Source organism: Bactrocera neohumeralis, chromosome 4 (genome assembly GCF_024586455.1).
Source record: "Bactrocera neohumeralis isolate Rockhampton chromosome 4, APGP_CSIRO_Bneo_wtdbg2-racon-allhic-juicebox.fasta_v2, whole genome shotgun sequence".
In the NCBI taxonomy this organism is placed as follows: domain Eukaryota; kingdom Metazoa; phylum Arthropoda; class Insecta; order Diptera; family Tephritidae; genus Bactrocera; species Bactrocera neohumeralis.
The window spans coordinates 30,299,280-30,321,904 of record NC_065921.1 but is presented as its reverse complement, the minus strand read 5'-3'; the positions used below and the strand labels follow the sequence as shown (position 1 = coordinate 30,321,904).

Here is a 22,625-nt window from a genome sequence, read left to right as displayed (position 1 = left end):
GACTTTCGACCACTTTTTGCAGCAATTAGGGTCGTATGTCAACAGTGACGCACTGTATATTATCTTCGAAGATGTCAATCGCTTCTGACTTAGCTGCTTAGACAGACGAATTCACATAACCACATAAAAAAATAGTCCAGCGGTGTTAAATCGAACGTTCTTGGCTAACGACGCCAAATAATGCGTTCCCAAAAGTTTTCTTCAATAAATTGATTGTTTCATTTGCTTGTTGGAATCAAAGGTTGTCTACATCACCATCTTACATTTCAGGCATTTTTGAAAAAATTATTCCCTCTGCCCACAGAAAACTCCATAGAATGACTGTTTTGGAATGTAAAGACGTCTCAACAATGGCTTGTGAATTATTACAACACAAAAACAAAAATCAAAAAAAAAATGAACAATGTTTTCTTGTGAAAATCGGGTGCGGCGGACATCTCGTTTCGGACCCTTTCATCGAACTTGCGACGCGTTTGATGGACGTTCGACTTCTATTCTTGCACGAATAGGATTTTGTAAGTCGGCGATCCCAGTTCCTGCACAATCTTCCATAATGTAGATGGGCACAGTTGATATCTTTAGAGTGCCTGCTATCTTTAACAACTTCACTTTACGGTCACCAAAAATAATTTTGTGTGTTTCTTTTTTGATGTTTCCGACGGCAATTAGCTCTTTTTGGCGTCCACAGCGTTCACCGTCTTTAGTGCACATTTCACCACGTCTAAACTTAGCAGCCTTATTGGTTGTTGGTAGATTTTCTTGGACAGTGTCCGGAAACTCGTGAAGCCAAGTGTTTGCTTCAACTGTATTTTTTCCTTCAAAGAACGATATTTATCAACACGCGAAATGCCTTTTTATTATTTTTTTTTCACAATAAAATTGTTTCATTCAAAATGATATAAATCACAAACTAATTACTCGGCAATTCTCAAATTTATACACGCCCTTTTTGAAGGTTAGGTCTAACTAAAAATCATATGGATTAAATGCTGGTAGCGCCATCTACTATATAGTATGAGTCCGGTCGCGTCTTTTCAATTTACCTGTTAGTTCAATGCGACGGTGGATGAACTCATGGAGTCTTATTCGATACTCTGCTCCACAGCAGCAATAGCGTCTTCGATGCACACTGCACAGCGTCTTTGAGGATGCGCATTATCCACTAGAATAAACGTAGTGCGAAACCGATTCATGGCTGCTCGAATTACTGACTCTAATGAGCAATTATGTCGACCGAATATTGGACGAACCACTATTTGGGTAATAGCTGTCAAAAAGATCAACTTCGAAAAAAGTATTGCTTCATTGAATACCACACGTCTAAAAAACAACAAGCGTTTTACTACAATGCTAATAAACCAAACCCGAATTCATATTATTAATATTTTTTTATAAAAAAAATACAATCCCTTAAAATATTTACTTGGCAATTTTATTTTAATAATATTTAAATAATTTTAGATCGGCAAAGTGTGCGAAAAGGTGCGGGTCCAACAAATGGCAGTGGAATATGGCCAAAACAAAATCTTGGTACAGGTAGTACAGTACGCTATTAATGTTTCCTACAACCTGCCAATCCCAATAGAACACCAAAGCCTACTCGTTGTTGTTGTGTATACAAACATAACTAATATATGTGTTAGAACCTCTGCGTACCCGAGTGTATGTGTCATAACCTATAATCGTTGGATGATAGAAACCAGCAACCTGCAATATATAAGTCCTATTTCTTCTACTCTTTGCCGCCTTCTAATACACCTCAGACTTAGAACTATAATTCTCAAACTATGTATGTAGTCTCCACCTGACTCACAAGCAGTCTTTCTGTGTAATATTTCAACTGCTTCCGCTATGGAAAACCGTATTTTTTGTATTATTGTTGTATAGTTTACTGAATATGTATTAACTTAGTGCTTATATATCTTCTTCCGTAGACAAGAATCGCAATGCCAGTCCTTCCGTTTCCGGCGATAAAAAGTCCAGCTTGGTCGAAGCTGTTGATCCAGCCACCAGCAGCGGCGATGCCAAACTAAAGCCCAGATCTAGGTCAGTATGTATATTATTAGTTTGCTCTATATTTACCACCCCCACGCTCGTTGCTTTGGTGGGTGTGTTGCTGATGAATGGCTACTAAAGAATATGCTTCAAATTGCAGGTCACTCATACGCCGTGCTTCACGTAAAACCAAACAGCAAATCAACAACGCGTCCGATGACTGTAATTTGCAATAAAGCAGCGGAAGGAGGCAAGCGTGAAAGGTTGATTAGGCGAAAATATATATAATTATATAATAAACAATAAATCACAGAAGCAAACGGACAACAGCAGCAACAAAAGCATGCAACAATAAGCAGCAAAAAAAGCAAAGACAAGCGGAAACTCAAAGTTCCAATTGTCGACACGGGCATGGGCAAGTGTGTGTATGTGTGCGTGCTGGTGTTGGTGTGCAAGTAAGTAGGCATAGACGCGCGTGTGTGTGTGTACATTGTGAATATGTACAATTTTAATTAACAGTCGTCAAAGCGAATTCACCGCAATGATCGCGTGAATGATGACGCGGAAAAAATTACACATTTTGATATGAACGCTTAATTCGAACTACTACACTTATATAATATATGATAATAACAAAAACAAAACCAGTGTCGTTGATTAGACGGAAAATAGCTATGTTTTTGTTGATGAAAATAAGTGAGTGTGTGTGTGTTGTTACATATGTTTGTTTGCACATACATAAACCTAGTTATGTATGTGTGTATGTATAGTCAGGCAGTTATTACGGTTAAAAAGCAACAAATTAACGGTTTAAAAAAATTTAAAAAAAATATATGTAAACAAGTATTTTCAACTTTTACTAAAAAATTTATATATAGTATATTGTAGTTTAATGACGCACTAGTTGTTATTCAAATTTAAAAAATAATAATTAAAATGATAAGCGTAATTTTTTTATAAGCATTAAAAGATAATTCCATACAAATGCGGTTAGTATACCAATAATTGACTTGCAACAACAAAATTTTTTTCATGTAATTAATTTTTGGTAAAAAAAAACTTGTTTTTTTTTAACTATAAAGTATACACTTTACATCTAATATAAAAACAAGCATATTTTTCATTTAAAAAGTAAAATTGTATTGTATTTATTTTTATTTTTTCAACAATTTAATGATTTTATTTAATTTTTTATATTAATTTTAATGAAAAAATACACGAGTTATTCGAAGAAACGCATGAAATTTCAAGCGGATAGACATAACGACAATATCGAACAATTATGTCTGACCATAGTTGCACTTGAATTTAATTTTATTTAATTTTTTATATTAATACTAGTTTTAATATTTTTATATAATTATATATAATTTCTTTTGTCTTTTATTTTCGTTTTCCAGCTGATTTTTGGTCAACAGTAGCATACCTCGTATGTAGATCCTATACAATTAATTCTTGTGTCATAAAGAACATACTCCAAATTGCAGGTCACTCATACGCCGTGCCCACTAATCAAATAAACCCCGAAAATTTCGATAAGTCACCAATTTTGTAAATAAGCATTTCATTGGGTGAGGCACCAGACAAATACCCCGTGATATAAATAATTCGTCAAATTTAGTTTTTTTGTTAATGATATGGAAGGTGGAATTTTCGAGCACGATACAATTGTAAAATTATTTTCTCAGAAACTACTGCAGATAAATTGATGAAATTTTTTTAACTTTAACAATAAGTCCATGTTATATTATAGACATTTTGTTATGTTCAATTTGCTTAAAAAATAATATTGTTCAACATTTTCTTTTAAAAAAATACACGAAAATCCTAATTTTTCATGGACATCACTGGTATAGTCCCGTAAGCCCTTGTAATTTTCCGTTTTATGGTTTATGGATAGTTTCCCATAAACGTACACAAAACATTTTCAGGCGAGTTTTTACTGATCATTCAATTTTTCTTTTCCTTTATCAGTTGCCATGTTAGGGTAACTACAAATATCCCAGCTTTAAATCTTCTCTCGTTGAGTTTGGGAACTTCTCTTGCAGATATGGAAATACAATTGCAATTTTTGGATTTGGGTAGTGTTTAGACTTGGTTGTAATGCCTAGCTGATACTCTTGCGATTTTTCCAAATTTCAATAATACATCTCACAGATTCGGATCCGAGATGGCATGAATAGTTGTATCCAATTTTTGGTCATCAGGTGGCACACCTCAAAGGCACTATTCGTGCATAGTTCTGTTTGAGGTTTGAATTTTTTTGGATTGAGAATCGATTTCAACTATTTTCGCAGTATAAGATATTGGTTAAAATTGGTTGAGCAGATCCCGAGACGCATATGTGTTTTCGCCTAAATACGCCTATTGTCCAATTTGTTATTCGCTCCTAAAAATCTTTAGTGTATCTGTAGCTTGTATTTACTGAGTTATTCTACCTTTAGTAGTTTCCAACATAACGATTAAATTGGGAGTGGGCGGAGATATAATCCGATTTCAATCATTTTCATACTTGCAAAGGAAGATTTGGCTTAAGCAAGCTTGGTTGAATTAGCTTTAGTGGTTTGGGACACATGTATGTACATACAACTTAACTGGGAGTGGAAACAGGCCTCATTTTCAAAATGTTTAAAATATTTTCAAATCAGACGTGGCTCTCACCACTGCAAACACCTGCACCAAATTGCAATATTTTATTTGAATTTTGAGCTTATTTGTAATAATAACGTTTTTTTAGGCATGGCACCCTCCTTGGGAAAGAAACATATGTAATTGCCATAAGATCAGAAAAACATATATAGCTATCATAAAAAACGGGTCGTGATTGAAACAAAGTTATACAATGTGACAAAAAAAAAGTACGCATGAATAGTAAATAAAAAGCAAAATATTTAATTATTCAACAATATTTGTATGTAGCACCCTTACCCATGTTTTTATAATACACTTATGTCAACGATTTTTCAGTCCTCGAAACACTTTTGGGATGGACAGCTCCTTAAGTGCATTTTGCTTTAGATCGACTGAAAACGGGTTCCGCGGAGCAGCAATTTCAGTTTGGGGAACAACAAAAAATTACACAGAGCCAAATCTGGTGAATACGGTGGTTGATCGATGGTATTTATTCGTTTTTTGCTTTAAATTCGATCACAATCGTGGCTCGATGCGATGGTGCATTATCATTGTGTAAAATCCATGAATTGTTCTTCTACAATTCCGACTGTTTTCAATGGATGTTCTCACGCAAAAGCCTTTATATGACCAAATAGAACTCCTTATTGACCGTCTGACCATCCGGAACAAATTCATGATGCACCAAAGTACGAATAACGAAAAATCCAATAAGCATCACCTTGATTTTTGAGCGGCTTTGACGTAGTTTTTTTTTTTTTGTTTCGGCTCGTTTTTTCCTTCCATTCCTTATGATTGTTGACTTATTTGCATGTCAAACTCATAAACCTATGTCTCATCGACAGTTAAATACTTTCCATGAATGTGGGATTGGAATTCGCACGATCAAGCATGTCCAAGGAAAACTGTTTACGGTACTATTTTTGAAAAAAAAATTTAGCTTTATCAGGACGAGTTGAGCAAGAACGCGTTTCATACCCAAATTATCCACTAAAATCATTCGAACGGATTTGCAAGAGATGTGGACCATAGCCCTCATCTTTTTAATATTTTCATCAGTTGAAGAGGTTACAGGTCTTCAAGAACTAGCCATGTCTTCAACGATCTCTCGACAAATTTGTACAAATTCTTTATTCGATATTTTTATCCATTGTAAAAATCGCAACGCACTACTGAAATGTACCAACTTGAGCAGTTGCTGTAAACAAACTGGTTAACAGATCGCGAGAATATTTGGCCTAGTAATTAAGGACTGTCCTACCAACTTAGCATAATAAATACCTTTTTGAATTACCTTTTACCCAGGGAGTTTAATTAAAATTTCCGGGTGCTTTTTGTCACAAAGTTTAATGATTTTCAAAAAATTATTGCTGACCACAAAATTATTTTATTGAAATTTCTAACGCATAATGCGGCCACAGCTACGGAATTAGTTAGTATGCAAATCCTCAATCAACAATTGCATAAAACATTAGAAATTCATATGAATTTTGAAAACACCGCCCAAATGCCGAATTTGCATAGCAAACGCTTTTCGCGAACTTTAATCTTATTTGCACATTGCCTCGCAGTCCTTCGCAATGCATTATTTATCAGAATTTATGAAGCCTAAGAGCTCAATGGATTTTTAATTATGCATGACAACTGCATGGTATTTGCACCTATACACAAACACACAAATATTTGTTCGCGTGTATTTGAATGCTATTAGTTGAAACGCTGCGCTTTTGCCGGAATTTCGAACAAATAAACAAATATGATTTTCAACTATCACCAAAATAATATTTAAATAAGTAAAAGTTTTTTTTAGACAGGTGGTTTTCAAGAAGGAAAAAAGTACACAGGGCACTCGAAGTGTAACCAATTAAAAAAGGCTATAAATCCGGTTTGAAAAATTATTTTTATTTATTTTTAAATACAAAATGTGTGAAAATAATCATAAATTCAGGACCAATTCACTTTTGCTCGATATGACCACCTTTTGCCTTAACTATGGCTTTGAGACGGTCAAAAAACGAATCGCAAGCTGGCCGAATGTGACTTGCCGGTATTTTGTCCCACTTACGTACAATGGCTTTCTTCAGCATCTCGAGACTGGTGTATTTTTTACTTCGGACCTTGCTCTCCAAAATGGCCCAGAGAGAATAATCCATTGGATTCGCATCTGGTGAATTCGAGAGCCATTGTGTGGTCGTAATGAAGTTCGGAACGTTGTTTTTCAGCCATTCTTGGTTCACTCGCGCTTTGTGAGACGGTGCTGAGTCTTGTTAAAACGTCCATGGTTTGCGACCGAAATGTTTGTTTGCCCACGGCTTCAAAGCAGCCTCCAGAATACTTTCCCGATAATATGTCGCATTTACTTTGACGCCAGGCTCGATGAAAACAATTGGAGACCGCCCATCTGCGGTGACAGTGGCCCAAACCATCATTTGTGGCTCAACGGTCGGTCTTAAACTTTTTGAGAGTTTACGAATTGCTCAATTGGAAACATTTTTTCCTCAGAAAACACAATGTTCGGAAATTGACCGCTTTCGGCCAAGCGAAGCAACTGCTTCGCTCTCTCAAGTCTTACTTGTTGCTGCTTCGGTGTGAGATCATGGGCCTTTTGAAACTTGTAAGGCTTGACCTTGAGCTCATTTTTCAATATGCGTCGGATGCTGCGGTCGGATATTTTCAGTTCTTTAGCCATTTGATTGGCACTTCGCCGTGGATTTCGCTCATCTCACGTGACGTTGCTGTCTTTTGATGACCACCTCCACGGCGTTTTGCGATGCTACCAGTATCATTGTAACGAGTGATGGTGCGATAAACAAAAACTTTATTCACATTAAGGTGTTTGAACTCACGAACAATTGCTGGCTGTGATTTTCCAGCTAAATATAAAGCAATCACACTATTACGTTTGAATTCCATCGCTGATCACTTTTTTTGCGTTCACTTTTGGCAAAACGGTTTTGTACACTTGTGAACAATACCTCGAACTATCCTTCAGCAAATTTATTAACAGCTGATTCCAGTGCGACAGCTGCGCGAACGGCTTGAAGTTGGTTACAATTCGAGTGCCGGATGAGTCTTTCGTGATATTTCAATCTCAGTCTGATAAAATCAGGTCGATTGAGGAGAATATAACAAGATTATTCCACCTTGCCTTTCTCTATATAGCTTTGGCAAAGAGTGTCCCGCAAATATTTGGGCACACCGCATGTGGGCAGCGTCCAGTCAGAACTCCTATAATCGCGGCAAGATTTGCAAGGAAATAGTTCCGAGAATCTCTTCCGATTCACTCTTGGCCAGAAGGAGCCTGCAGTCGTTGAAGTTCTGTTTGTTAATTAGTGCTTGCCGAGCTCGCTGTTGGTATATAGACCAAACAATAGAACGCAAGAGGATATCGGAAAACCGACCCACTTTCAATCGAATATAATTGGAGTAAGGGTGTCTCCCCTAGCAAACTTATCTGCTTTGGAGTTTCCAGCGATTCCACTGTGTCCGGGTACATAGTATAACATAATATGGATAAGGTTTGATGCTCTTGCTAACGAGGTCGAAGTGAATGCACACCTCTCTAAAGAAAGCTGTACTTAGGAGCAGCATATCTACTGCTACCTTAATGGAAGAAATCTACGTTTGAGAGATGCTACAGACTTCCGACAGACACTCGGCCTATTAGCCACCCTCTTAGCTTTGACCAATCCGTGAAAAAGCCCATAAGCCCCACGTTCTCGAACCTGTCCACCAGTTGAAAATAGAAGCTTTCAACGAGTTGAAAGAAACATCAGGGATTTTGTAGCTCCTTTGAAAAATCTAGTTCAGTTTTATTTGGATTTCTGCCTAATCCATTCCTATCTGCTCACTTTTAGATACCCTTGGGTGAGATCGTAAGAGGTGTTTAGCGGTGTTTCCTTTTACCAGAAAAGCTACAACGTCTACATACGTAGGCAACCACCTGGTAGCCTTGCACCTCAAGTTCTTTCAAAATGTCGTTCACTACCAGAAATCAAAGCAGGGAAAAGGGTGCCACCTTTCAGGTTACCTCTATTTACTTTCCGAAATGCCCGTGAACTTCCAACCAGCCTTTGCTGTAGGATGTTGAGCACTTCACAGCCGGTCCTTGGTATTCGGCCCTTGGGAGTCACGAAGAACTCATTTAGAAATTGAAACTAGAAACTCATTCTTAGAACAGTCAAAGATATTATATTGAGGCAAATTTGTAAATACTTTACCGTTACTCGTTAACATTTGTAGAAAATATTGTTCAACTTAAGCGTCAGGGTACATAAGATTAGGAAAACTCGCTTGCTTCTTACTTACTTACTGTTGGCCTCTTCACCGGTCACAACCTACTGGCATCACATGCGAGCCGGATGGGTATAAGTGCTAACGATGCATCCAGAAAGTGCAAAGAAGTTAACATGAGAGAATCGCTGGAACACCACCTATGCCTTTGTTCAGCACTATCTATAACTCGTCTTAAGTATCTAGGCGCTTCGGAGTTCATCGATGTATCCAATGTAGACATCAAGTCGCTCTTCTGACGGAATTCTTCACCTCAAACTAAACTGAACCTCCATCTGGCACTACTAAGAACCAGGTCTATATATGGCGTGATAGCCGGCCAGTATAACCTAGCCTAACCTAACATAAGGGGCAAATTTATAGCTCAGTCTACTCTTATGCCTTCATTAATAAATACCTACTTCGCTTCAATCTGTGCTGAACTCGCTTCACAGTTGAATACAACTAGTTTTCCAGTTTTCCAAGGATATTTACAACTTTTAGTACGATTTCATCATTATCATCATTTATTTGGTGTGAGTTTATCAACGTTGCATACACACACATAAACAACTAACCATACATACGTATATTGCAATTATATGGCATCCTTGCGCATATAGGTTTGCGAAAATTTGTTTTTAATTGTCTGAAACTTCAAGCAATGCCACTGTTCAGACACACAAACACACACACTCGCTTCTTTTTCAAGAGTTTGACTATTAAAATTCTTCCTGATATGAGTACACAGTTGCCTTGCCAATTTTCGTATCACTTACCACCGGCACAAATACATACAAACATACAGGTGTGGTGACGTGTCTACGATAATGTAGATGAGTCTCACAAGCTTTAGACACCGTTTGTTGTCGCCGTAACAGCAGTTAATAAGTTCAGTTGTTTTTGTTGTTTTTCGGTTGTCATGCAAACATGTATGTATGCGTGTGTGTATGTGCGCGTTGAACTTTTTAATTGTGCTCGAGAATTGTTTGTGCCGGCTCACAGCACTCACAAAGCTGCCGTGTTTGTGTTTTGTTGTTTTTACCTTTCGACATCGCATTACCTTACACACAATCTATCTGTATGCAGGGCAAACAAATGTAGAAGTCTACATTTTGGCGCAATACATATGTGTGTGGGAATGAAATTGCTAGGGAAATGATGTCAGTGTGTCCCAGCTTAAATGGAAGTCATTAAAATTTTCGTATTTATCCATTTCGTGGTGAAATCATTGTCAAGTGGCTGCTGAGTTCAATTATTTCTTAGATTTATCGAAATTCGACCAAAGTAGTTATACAGATAGCTTTATCTAACCTTCATTAGAAATTGAATGCCTTAATCGTTCAGATTATAAAATTTCTGCCTCAGAGTGCAAAGTCCATTATGTCGATAAATAGCTCAGATTTAAAAATTAACTAACCATTATGTCGATAAATAGCTCAGATTTAAAAAAAATTGTATCTCGTTTTCGAATAAAAAGACCGTATTGTTTTCCATGAGTACCTTCCTTATATAAAGCGTAAATATAATAGCTCAGATGAAAAGTATCCAGTCCCACATAGTAAAATACATTCTTTTTTGGCAAAACTTGTATTTTTTTATTCAACATAGCTCTTCTCAGAGGTGATACACTGATTATAGCGACCCTCACACTTTTCGATACCATTTTTGTGAGACGATTTGTTCGTTGCTTCAAAATAGGCCTCAGTTTCGGCGACCACCTCTTTATTCGACAAAAATTTCTTTCCAGCGAGCATTCTTTTGAGACCTGATAATAGGAAATAATCGCTGAGTGCCAGATCTGGAGAATACGGTGAATACGGAATGTGTTCGAAGCCCAATTCATAGAAAGAATTTTTGCCATTTCATTGATTTGTGCCACGGTACATTGCCTTGCTAAAACAACACTTTTTCTTTCTTCAAATGCGGCCATTTTTCGGCGACTTCGTATTTCAATCGGTCCAATAACGATATGTAATAGTCGCAGTTAATAATCCTTCCTTTTTCAAGGTAGTCATTAAAACTCATTCCATATGCATTTCAAAATACAAACGCCAAAACCTTACCTGCCGACAACAGTGGATTTGCGATAAAATCTTGGTCCAATGATAACAATCCTATTCGATATCAAAAATATTACTGTGTGGAGGAAGAAGCGATCCTATGTACCATACACAAATTCGTCGAATTTTTTTTATTAAGCATGAAAAAATTTTCTGCAGATTTTACTATATTTTTTTTACATTTATTATTCTTTACTGGCGAAGACACCGTTTACACCGTTATAGCCGAGTTAACAACAGCGCGCCAGTCGTTTCTTCTTTTCGCTACGTGGCGCCAATTGGAGATTCCAAGCGAAGTCAGGTCCTTCTCCACCTGGTCTTTCCAATGGAGAGGAGGTCTTCCTCTTCCTCTGCTTCCCCCGACGTGTACTGCGTCGAATGCTCTCAGAGTTTGAGCCATTCCATCTATTCGGACGACAGATCTCGTACAGTTCATCGTTCAATCGACTGCGGTATTCGCCCTTGATGTCCATAAATCTTCCGCAGAACATTTCTCTCGAAAATGCGTTACGCCGACTCATCAGATGTTTTCCTCATCGTCCATGCCTCTGCACCATATAGCAAGATGGGGATGAAAAAAAGACTTCTAGAATTTGGTGTTTGTTTCTCGAGAGAGGACTTTACTTCACAATAGCTGTGTTTTGCAGAGTAGTTGACTTCCAAATCTTGTATATACTTTCTTCATCGTCAAATTTAAACATGAAGAGTGAATGGGTGTCAGTTCCTTCATATTTACGCTTACCTCAAGCTCTTCGTACTCGTATCTATTTTGAGTCGTTCTGTTTACTTATGAGCAATAAATAAATTCTATGAACTTTTTTGACATTCAGTAATTTATTATGGGATAAGGAGGGGTTCTAAAACAGCATTGTAAGCTGTTTTAATTAATATTTCCATTATTTTCCATTAATTTCGTGACATTATTCCGCCAGTGAGTGATAGTAAGAAACAAAAACAAGCTACAGAAATACTTCTTCAATCTGATTTAAACTGCATTGAATTTTTGAACTTTTTCTACCAACTGTAAGTTTGTGTTGAAATCTTCTACATATTTTGTCATTCAAATTGGGTTCTGAGCTCTTACGATAATAGGACCGTCAATACGCGGTACGGCGGAGCTCTTAGAAGAACGCCAAATCAGGCACTGAACATCATTTTACATTCACGGCCAACAGACTTATTCTATAAACAACTGGCAGCGAAGTCAGATCTTACACTGAGAGAATCCTCCCAATTAGTCGCCTGTAATAAGAGATATTCTAAAATATTTAAGTTAAAGTTACAATTTCCAACATAAACCACGGATTATAATCCTATAGAGAAACCTAAATCCGGACCCCAATATTACCTCCCCTTCCTCACAAGAGTGGAAAAGGAGCGAGGTGAACAGGCTTCAAACTAGATAATCGACAGGAAGGTGGCGTCTTTTCAGCAAAATTGGATATTAGAGTCGGTGAAGTCAAACCCTAACTTGTTTAAGCAGACAAACATTTCATAAAGGAAACGAATATTAAAATTCAAAAGGAATGACATAAGAAGTCTAGTATCAATGCTTACAGGTCACTGTCTAATTGACAGACATGCTAGCAAACTGGGAAACCCACTCGGTGACTATTGTAGAAGCTATCAGGAAGAAGAAGAGCAGACTTAAAAATATCTTTTATGCGAACGCAAGGCTTTCTCATAGTATAAAATCGCATCTTACAGTCGAGGGTTTCTTGACGATGCTTATTTCGGACTTTCGTTTCATACTGAAGAGCTTTTGAAGCACGGGATGGTTCAGAGTAAAGACAGTAGAAAGAGGTTATTTTAGTACCGATGGTTTCACAATAGGCGTCCTTTTTATAGTAGGAGGAAAGCATCAAAAGCCGATATGCCGAACTTTAGTCCGCTAAAGCTAACCTACACCCAACTCATATCTGTCCCACGAAGCCACCGGATTAAATATTTCTTCATGGAAGAGAGAAAGACTTTAAGTCTCATCTATCATACAGGCAGACTGACACCTATTATATTGTATATGTCTCAGTTTCGTCATATTTAGAGCTGACAGCTTTCTATTTACCAGAAGACTGATACATGAGTGCTGTCAAATTTTCCACCGAAAAACTACCGCCAACTGAAGTTTTTGACATTTCCCTTACACTTGAAAAACGAGGATATTGAAAAAATACTTGCTCAGAGTCTTCTATGCACTCTGTACACGTCGGACAATACCAAGGTCGTGAGGGAACAGATAGCTTCTAAAGCAACTAAGTTCACTCAGTATTTGGATTACGTGGTTAGGCATCTTAAAGTCCTAGGTACGCCGACAGAGAGCCACTCCTATCCTGAACTATCTGCGACCGTAATAATATGTAGAAGCACTTCCTCAATCTTATAGGATAGAATTTGAACTGCATCTTCACTTTTCGATTTCGCCAACAGTCGGTTGGGGCTGAAATCTTGAATAATTTGTACCAGGGATCTTGAGTTCTTCCTGCAGTAGGTCCATCATAAGATATAGAACCATCTCTTCACTTTACTTGAAGTCCGTTCCAGCTAAAATCTTGTACTATATAGGTTTGTAATATATTAGGTCCGATGAGAGGGACCCTACGGAGTGGAGAAGGTAGCGATCCTAAGTCTTTTTCTTCTTTGTTGACGTAGACAACGCTTACGCGATTATGGCCGAGTTTACACAGCGCTTCAGTCGTTCTCCCTTTTCGCTGCTTGGCGCCAAGGCTGTTGTTTCTTTTTCATTGGCGCGTTTTTATGTGGAGGGTCGAAAACCCAGCACAGAACCTTGGCGAGGGATAGTTCGCCTTCAAATGGATGTCCTTTGGCTACCCAGAGGATATGTGGTCTAAGACAGGGAAGTCATGAGTTGCTTGAGCCATATGTAAAAGTATCGTTTCTGCCCTTTCCCAAGTGAATGGCACTCAGAGAACTTTCCTCACTGGCGTGAACTTCTACACATGATTCCATCCTCCGAGCGATCCTTTGTAAGTACCATATACAAATTCGTCGATATTTTTATTGTTAAGCATAAAAATGTTTTCTGTAGATTTCACTATACTTTTGTGTAGATTTGCGTAGACATATTAAAGTATTTTGATTCACACAAAAAAAAAACAATTTTAGAATTTATTTTATTCTCACAAAAAAATCTACAAAAATTGCAAAACTTAAAACTATAATTTCTTAATTCAATTTTATTTATTCAAGCTTAACTTTTTTCCTAAAAACACGCTTCATTTTTCCCGTTTTGACATATATATACATACATATTAGAAAAAGTACACATTGAAAGAACAGTATTTACAAATTTATAAAATAAATCGATCTCACAAAAAAATCTAGAAAAATTAGAAAACTTCTCAAATAAACTAAGTAGAACTTTACCGTTAACTCTACAACACTGTTACTGCACACATTTGAACTTAATGCACAAGACAATTTACACGTAAACAAATTACATATGCACGACTTTACTCAATACTCAAATGCTAGACTTATTGTATGTATAGTATGTATATTTACATGTGTATTCAAATTGTGACTAAAAAGTACCCGGAAATTGTAAACTTGTACGTCTATACTTAAGGAAACTCAAACAAAAAATCAAAGTAACGACATTTTGTGGCGAAATAATTACACTGGTCAACAAATTTGTAATTTTTTTTTTGTCACATGAAAATTTATATCAAATTTTTAATATAACAGGGCCACCAAATAATAATATATCAATGAAAAAAAAAACTAACACATCCTGTTTTCTTGTGACATCAAAACATATATTTTCGTAAAAAGTACAAAATTCAGCCACACTTACAGAATTATTTCCTAATATCTAATAGATACATACTTATGATTTTCTTGAATATTTGGCTTCCGGTAGGTCCCTTTTAAGTCTCCAACAATAGTCTGCTAGCATTCCTGCACTCCATTTCCCTTGATAACGCTTCTTCATTAAGGAAATGTCTTGATGGAACCTCTCACCTTGTTCGTCACTCACAGCACCTAAATTTGCCGGAAAGAAATCCAGATGAGAGTCCAGCATATGTATTTTCAAGGACATATTACACCCCAAAGCTTTAAGTGATATCATAAGTTCATTTATTAAATCTTTGTAATTTTCCGCTTTATGGTTACCTAGAAAATTTTGAACAACATTCACAAAACATTTTCAGGCGAGTCTTTCCTGATCATTCAGTTTTTCTTCAAATCTCTTATCCTTCATCAATTGCCATATTTGTGGGCCTACAAATATGCCCTCTTTGATTTTCGCCTCGCTGAGTTTAGGGAATTTCTCTTTTAGATAGAAAAATCCATCTCCACCTTTCGGAGTAGAATTCTCACTTTTCGATCGATTTGGAGGCATCGGCACAGGCAGTTCGGCACTATGTAGGATGGGTCTCTTGGCCGAAGACAAGTTTGGATACTGGATAGTGTGTTTGGATTTGGTAGTAATACCTTTTGTTTGAGTCAAACAAAATTAACAATCACTTACATGATCCTTTGGTTCCGTCCAAATCATTGGTATAGCAAATGACAAATGTCTAGGTTCTTGTTTAGCCCAACCTAATAGGAGCCTCACACACGTTACACAACATATATGTGGAACCCACATGATTCCTTACAGGAAAACCAAAATAGTCTAAATAGCACTGTTCAATTAGTGATGTGGAATTTCGACGCTGAGATGTAACAGTTAATTCTCCACACACATAACAAAAATTGTTCGGGTTGTTCAAACACTTTCGTGGCATATTTAAGATCTTACTAATGTAAATAAAATGTAATTTAGCAAACACAATAGTTACACAGTCGACTAAATGCAGTTATGTAAACAAAGAAACGTACAAATGTATGAGGTCAGAAATGAATATGTAGCTGTCACAAGAAAACTGGATGTGATAGAAACAAAACTGTTAATATTTTTAAATCATAACAAAGTTCATGTGACAAAAACAGTGTTTACCAGTGTTATTTTTAGTCTAGCTGCTGACCAATACACCAAAAACTGATAATATCTACATACTCACAAACTACTTTAAATTATGTAAAACAAATATTTAGCTAAGGCAATTAACAAATAATTATGGAAGAGTGCTGGTTGAAGCGTTTCGTAATGGACTTAAGCGAAACAAAAATAGACGCATATACATTTGTATTTATGCATGTTTGTTGCTGTTTGTGTATAATTATATTTAAGGAGCTAGGTATATTTGTAAGGCACTTGGGTGCAGTTATGTGTTGTAACGGTATTACAAATATTACAAATAATTTATGTATTTTTTTATATGCGAGAAAGAGTTTCTCGTCTTAAAAGTAAACTTAGGCGAGTATTTGAAAGAATTTATATTTATAGAAAATAAAATTTACTAATAGTACAATTTAAATATTTATTCGAATCAAAATTAGTAACTAATAAATAAATAAGAAGAATAAACCCATGAGGTAAATTAATGAAATGGTTAAAAAGAGAGCTTTGGAGCTTACTTTCACTGCAAAGGATTTGAAGCCCATTAAGTAATATTTATAAAACAAACTAAAATAGAAATTTAGCGAATTGAGCGCGTGAATTTAATAAAAAAAATAGTGAATTTAATAAATAAATATTATATAAAGAATTTATTTTAGTAGTATGTAAGTTTTTCTCTAAGTCTTAACATTTTTTTTTAATTGTTTTCCAAATTTAAAAAAAAAAATATTTGTAAATAACGTGTAACTAAGAAATATTATACCATGCAGCTAACGATCTATAGTACCAGAAAATAGTAAATAAAAAGCAAAGTATTTTATTATTCATCAATATTTATTTTGACGCCTTCAAAGTGATTCCCAGCAGATGTACTACTGTGATCAAATTGAAAGGTGAATTTTGTCCATTTCATCTCCTTGAAAGTAATCCCCTCCCGCTGCAATACACTTATGCCAACGAGTTTTACAGTCATCATAGCACATGCAAAAATCCGTAGTGATGGCCATCAGAACCCTCTTCGATTCAGCTTTTATATACGCAATTGAGTTAAAACGGTCTGTTCGGAGTGGTCATGTGAATTTGCTGAATAGCCAGAAGTTACACGAAAGTAAATCAGGCGAATGCGGTGGTTGCGGCACGATATTATTTGAAAATGTGGCGAAATGATCACAAATAAGCAATACAGTATGAGATGGTGCATTATCGCACTTCTTTGTTCAATAAATTCAGACATAGTAAAAATCGAAGAATTCACTTATAGAGCCTCACAAAACGAGGCGTATCTCAAATACTAATAAATATTTTGACGTGAAATTTAGCATACATGTCACTAACAGTACTACCAACTTACAAAAAAAAATGTACCGATTCGAAAAACACGCGAAGTATAAATTAGAAATTCACCTTTGAATTTGATCACAGTAGTAATGCACGTATGCCTACGATTTTTCCAGTCCTCGAAACTTTTCGTAAGAACTTTTTGGGATGGCCTTCAGCTCCTTCAGCGAATTTTGTTTTATCTCTTCGATCGACTGAAAATGGCTTCCACTGAGCGACAATTTCAGTTCGGAGAACAAGAAAATATCACACAGAGTCGAATCTGGTGAATGCGATGATCGATCGATAGTGTTAATTGCGTTTTTGGCTTCGAATTCAGCCACAATCGTGACTCGATTGGATGGTGCATTATCATCGTGTAAAATCCATGAATTGTACTTTCCGGCCTCCAGATATTCTCACGCAAACGCTTCAATATGGGTAAATAGAGCACCTTAACCACAAATGTCGGAAAAATAATGGGCATCCCCTTGATTTTTGGGGTGGTTTTTGGTTTCGGCTCGTTGTTTCCCCCTCCAATTCGTTGATTGTTCACTTGATTGCTTGTCAAACTCATAAACCCATGTCGCATCGGCAGTTATAATGCTTTCCATGAATATGGGATTGGAATTCACACGATCAAACATGTCCAAAGAGATCTGTACACAGTACTCTTTTTGAAAAAATTCAGTTTTATCGAGACGAGTCTAGCAAGAACGCTTTTCAGACCCAAAATATTCGTCAAAATCATTTGAACGAACTCACGAGAGATGCCGAGCTCTGTTTTCATCTCTTCAACTCTTTTCAAACATCTTATCTTTCACTTTTTTAATATTTTCATCAGTTGAAGAAGTCGAAGATCGTCCTGAACGAGGCGTGTCTTCAACGATATTTCGACCGCCTTTGAAGGCTTTGTACAACATTTTAGACTATAATGCTAACGGTCTATATATCAAAAGACATAAACGCAAATGTCGAGTTATGATTCAAAAAGGTTGATTGCTCTCATTTAACAGAGGAACTGAAAAAATTAATGCCCAATAACTAGTTTCACTGTTATTTAAGGGGTAACGCAAGTTTTGAAATTTCAGAAAATCATATTTTTTATATACCACAAAAAAAACGATTTAGAACTTTTGTAAGATCGGCCCGTCAGGCTAGACCGGTCGGTTACTTAAGCCTTTGATCGATGATATTTTTCCCGAAAGTCGTTTTCAAAGTCAGTGGCAATGGCTTCTTAGAAGCTAGTAAAGCGGTCTTATTGAAATTTTTCACAGTTCTTCTACAAGTAATCTTGTAGATAGGAGGACCTCGTGATTGATCGAAGGTTTTCTTTTCAATTACAACTAATTTTTTCAAGGCAATTTGTGCTGAAAATTCGGCCTAAAATCAACAATATATTCAATAAATATTCCAACACTAGAAAAAAGTAAAAAAAGTCTCGATCATGGTCATTACTAGAGTGCTGTCAAATTATCATTCAATCGTACAAACCAAGTTTTTGGCCGCAAAGTCACCCAAGAAGTTTGCAATACCGAGAAGGAAACCTCAGAGTTTAAATCTTGCATTAATTTTGGGACACCTCTTTATATAAATGATGAGCGTGGCACACCTACTCGATTTAGCCATGTCCATCTATCTGACCGTCTATCGGACCCAGCAGACAGGGGTTAGAATTTGGCCGCGGTAAGAATGCCTTTCGTAAAAAGCGACTAAAATCTAATAAATATCAGCAAAGCCTTGTCAGAAAATGGGCTATAATACTCACCTTGAACTGATATTATAGACTTGGAATGAGATTCCAGCTAATGAAAAGACATTTAAAGTTCAAGCCATTGAGTTTAATGGGTGCTACACTGCTAGTAGCAAAAGCTACAAGGTCTGGCCGAAGACTTAAATCTAGTAGCGCGGGAAGCAGTAAGACCTTGGATTGGAGCGAACCATCTGCTAATTGGGTTTGTACCTTTGGGGAGATTTATTGTAGGTATGTTCAAACCAAAATGCAGGTAGACTTGAAGAATTCATATTGCGGCCGTGCGCCGGACCCACAGCACCGCAGAGGTTTTAAATCGGCCGCAAACCCAAACAATATGGATACATTTTTTTCAATAGCCTTTTTTGACAGTATGAAACGATTTGGCGCATTTAACTTCGAAATTGCAAGAACTGAAGCCGCTCGATCTTCCAAAGCGACATCGCTTCGCTCTATGGGCTTTCAGAAGCTGAACGATCAAAATTAGGTTATTTCTCATTTGTGAGGGGTAGCTTCCAGCTTCTATGCTACCGAAGTTAGCGTTTTTGCTTTTTTTATTACTTTAAATTTTATTTCTGTTTGAGCAATCTTCAGAAAGTTACACCATTTTACATTTAAAAATAGCCTTTGCACTTTATCTAACATAACCTTAAAAAAAATAAATTAAATCCGAAAAGAATGTAGCTTGTAATTGCATAAAATTAGTTAATGACAAGTAAAGTTTTGGTAAAATGTTTAAGTTTTGTTAGTAGGTTTGTAAATCGTAGCAACAAATGAAAACGATGCAAAGTGAATTGTGATTATAAAAAACAAAAACAAGAGCAACTACAACAAAAAAACTTAGAATGAGTAAAAAGTTGTATTTGTATTAAAGTATTAAATGAAATATATTGTAGTATATAAAGAGATAAATATTAGCAGAAAAAAAGTAATTCACTAAGGTAAACAAGCGACAACGTTTCGATTTAAAATTTACAAAAAACTAAAACAACAAAAAATTATAAAGATAATATTAAAGTTTTACGGTACAATTTTGCTCTCTTTTTACAAAAATAGTATAAATCATAGAAAAAAAACAAAGAATATAAACACGTTATTGTTAAAAATGATTAAGTGATTATTGCGCATGCGCAGAGAAATGCCGTAAGCGTTTGGAAGACAAAAAAACTAGAAATGGACCAGTGCAGAAGCATTTAAAAATGCTAAAAAAAATTAGAAAAAAAATTATGAAACTTATTGGAAACGAAAAGTAAAATAACAAAAAAATAGAAATATATTTTACGGGCAATCTATGGTCGGGCAGAGGAAGGAGGTGCCTTGTTGAATTTTTATGGCTTAAAATGGTTTAACTGAAATTTTCTCAAAGCTACGAGTCCAAGTTATATGGCAAAGTTGTAGGTAATGAAAGGATCTACAACTTTTGTATTAACATCTTTTTCTCATAACCTCAAGATTTATGTGAAAAGTTTAAACAACCCAGTTTTTGTGTTTTTTTATTTTTATCTTGTGCAAAAACAATTTTTCTTTTACAAGTTTTATTGGGAACTTAACTTCTTAAATAGAATGGGGTGGGTCGGTGCTACCGTATCTGCTTGTGTTCTACTACTAGATAGGTGGGCTTCGCCAGAGCTTGGCCAGCGATAGGCCATCATCGGCGCTGTCGCTAAATCCTTTTGGCCCAAGATCTATCGCAAGGTATCCAATGATCAGTAAGGCTAGCTTCCACCCTGTTGTGGGGCTTTCAAAAGGCCATTGTCCTATTGGCGTTCATGCTGTGAGCCTGGGAATCTTACCAGACGCCAGCTACAGAGAAGCTGCATGGAAGAAGACGAGGTGGAAACAACTCAACTGTCCCGCGTTTGTGAGGTCATAGCTTAAACACTTAGAAGCGCATACAGTCAGATAACTCACCGAACTGGCGGGAATGGAAATTGAACGACTATGCAAATTTGTATTGGCTACAAAGCGATTTGGTAATTTAAAATTTCGAACAACTCCTGTGTTCTTCTTTTCTATGGCATCACAAAGAACTGCATATAGCAGTTCACTTGCGATCTCTTCAGCCATCTATCCTAATCTAACCTAACTTTTAAAACCCAAACACATTGTATTTTTTTATAGAAAACATTAAGGGTGAACACTTATTTCGACTTATCGAAAGAAAAAAATTTCAAACAAAAAATCTAACGTCTAAATATCAGTGTTCTTTAAAAAGTCAGTTGGCTATGTTTTGTTGAAATCTCTGCTTTATGGCGGTATAAAAAATATATATGTATATTACTATGTCAAACTTTTGTAGAAAAAACAAATAAGAAGATATTTCAACAAACATAAAAGCCACTTAGTTTTTGAAAAAACCTTAATTTTTGACTTAAAATTTTTTTATTGAAAATTAGTGTATTTTTTCTTATTTTAAGTCGAAATAAGGTTTCCTTAATATTTTAAATGTAATAATATTTTAGATTAAAAAAATACAGCATATTTGGGACCTAAGGAGATAAGCCACCAAATTTCGTTAAAATAAAAATGTCCCACAAAAAACCAAAAATCTTGGTTATTCGAACTTTTCGGTTATGTGTTTCGACTTTGAGGTTATGTGTAAAAAGTCTATACTACTATAAGCAAAAAATATTAAAACTTTGTTCATAATTTTAAAACTATTAATTAATTCTTTAAAATCTAAAATAAAATACACTTGTGCCAACATTTTTTCCAATCCTCGTAACTGTTCATTAAGTAAATTTCCGGAATGGCCTTCAATGCGCATTGCGATGCACGTTTAATGTCTTCAATTGACTCAAGACGTTTTCTCCACAGCGGTTATTTGAGTTCGCTTAATAGCCAGAAGTCACACGGAGCTAAATCAGGCGAATGCGGTGGTTGCAGCACGATATTGGCTGAAAATTTGACGAAAAACTCACGAAGAATCAATGCAGTATGCGACGGTCATTAACTTGGTGCAAAAACCAAGAGTTGTCGGCCCATAATTTCGGACGCTTTTTTATGAATAGCTTCGCGAAAACGGCGGATAACACTCAAATTGTCTTCCTTTTTGACAGTTCGACCGGTCGGAAGGAATTCGCTGTGTATCACAGCTCGATAATCATAGAAAACTGACAACATAACCTTGATTTTTGACTGCATTTAGATGGTTTTTTCAGCTTCTGCTCACCTTTGCCACTATATTCGACCGATTGATCACCTGTTTCCGGGTTATAAGCATAGATCCAAGACTAATCGCCAGTAATAATACGTTTCATGACATCCTGGTAGTCGCAAAGCATTGTTTCACCGACGTTAATGCGAAAAAAATTTAATGACTTTGGAAATGATCTTTCAAAGTGGTTTTCACTCATCCTTCCGATATGCCAGTAAAATCTCTGACTATTCATCGTTGATTCTCAAACACCAATTCCTTTATTTTATTCACGTGTTGATCATCAGTTGTTGGTGATGGCCGTCTTGGATGTGGTTCGTCGTCAACGCGTTTTCAATCCCTTTGAATAATTTGTACCAATCAAAAACAATTGCTGACGACAAACAATTATCACCGAAGGCTTGTTTCAACATTCTGAACGTTTCGGCATCGGAAATTTGATTCCGCACACAAAATTTAATGGAACTTATT

At 36.2% G+C, this 22,625-nt stretch overlaps 2 long non-coding RNA genes across 2 annotated transcripts; one reads left to right on the top strand and one right to left on the bottom strand.

Annotated features, from left to right (window-relative positions):
- The first annotated feature begins 1,464 nt into the window (after nucleotides 1-1,464).
- On the top strand, nucleotides 1,465-2,837 carry LOC126755694 (uncharacterized). Its single transcript, XR_007666516.1, has 3 exons — nucleotides 1,465-1,536; nucleotides 1,935-2,046; nucleotides 2,156-2,837. It is a non-coding gene; the product is annotated as an uncharacterized LOC126755694 (long non-coding RNA).
- Nucleotides 2,838-21,528: 18,691 nt separating this feature from the next.
- On the bottom strand, nucleotides 21,529-21,874 carry LOC126757465 (uncharacterized). The gene is made up of 2 exons (XR_007666739.1): nucleotides 21,775-21,874; nucleotides 21,529-21,609 (listed from the first exon to the last, which is right to left on the bottom strand). It is a non-coding gene; the product is annotated as an uncharacterized LOC126757465 (long non-coding RNA).
- Between the last annotated feature and the right edge of the window lie 751 nt (nucleotides 21,875-22,625).